The sequence below is a fragment of the Sinocyclocheilus grahami genome, unplaced genomic scaffold (genome assembly GCF_001515645.1).
Source record: "Sinocyclocheilus grahami isolate Dianchi unplaced genomic scaffold, SAMN03320097.WGS_v1.1 scaffold340.1, whole genome shotgun sequence".
Lineage (NCBI taxonomy): Eukaryota > Metazoa > Chordata > Actinopteri > Cypriniformes > Cyprinidae > Sinocyclocheilus > Sinocyclocheilus grahami.
The window spans coordinates 872461-873411 of NW_015505519.1; the positions used below are offsets into that span (position 1 = coordinate 872461).

General features: G+C 37.7%; 1 protein-coding gene across 1 annotated transcript in view; it reads left to right on the forward strand.

The window, feature by feature from the left end:
• Positions 1 to 626: 626 nt before the first annotated feature.
• Positions 627 to 951, forward strand: part of LOC107603098 (adenylate cyclase type 8-like) — a 9179-nt gene continuing 8854 nt past the window's right edge. Inside the window, exon 1 of the mRNA XM_016295808.1 lies at positions 627 to 899. The gene's annotated coding sequence lies outside the window, so the exon portion shown is untranslated. The remainder of the gene's footprint in view (positions 900 to 951) is intronic.

Below are 951 nucleotides of genomic sequence, written 5' to 3' on the forward strand. Positions count from 1 at the left end.
GCACTTGCATATCATTGCTCTTTTATTGATTTTGATTGCTTCCATCGCTTTGGATAAAAGCATCTGCTAAATGACTAAACGTAAATTTGTCTGACTGTATTATTTGGCATTTTCTGATTTTATCTTGTGAGATCCCAAGACTTGCCCCTCATCAGGTCACTGTCTGAGGTCTTGTGCATAGTGCACAATTAGTAAATTCTATCTCAAGTACTTTATCCAGCTTATAGCCAACATTACCTGATCCTACTGACCTGCCTAGCTCAGTTCAGCCAATCAGATACTTTCTTTTGGTATCGTTTACTCATCTGCCCAGCCTCTATATTTAATCTCTCTATTCTTTTAAACATAAATGCAGTGTCTAAGTTGTATGTGCATTACATGGATTTCCATCCTATCTGCACTTATTTTGTATTCTTTGCATACAAATCATACTAATTTACCTCTTATAATAACATATCATATTTCATGAGAGCTATTGACTGAAATCTCCCAGAAGTGTTGATAAGGTACTGACCTCTGACCCTGGAAGGCTCTTGTTATGTGACGTCAGTGATCGATGCTTTGAGTAGCCAGGGCATGAGTGCTGAGTAAGTAATCCTATTTGCGCAACTTGAGCTTCTGTCTCGCTTTCAGCGTGGCAATCTGTTGATCACTTCTCAGCTCAATGAATCAGAAAAACGTGTTCTTCTCTCTTCTCTCCTTCATCGCCAAGTTGGAATATAGATTGTGTAGGTATTTTGCCCATGACTTTCTTTTGCTGGATTCTGTGAAGATGCATAACAACAATATGTAGGATGAAGAGAATCAAAGGAAGGACTCTTTGATAGAGCTGAACAAGTGGATTTCTCAAAGAGCAGCAAAATGTACAAAGAAGCGTTGGGAAGTTTATTATCTAACAGGTAAGCAAAATAATTTTTATTTCCATTCTGTAACATGATGGTGTATAAACCT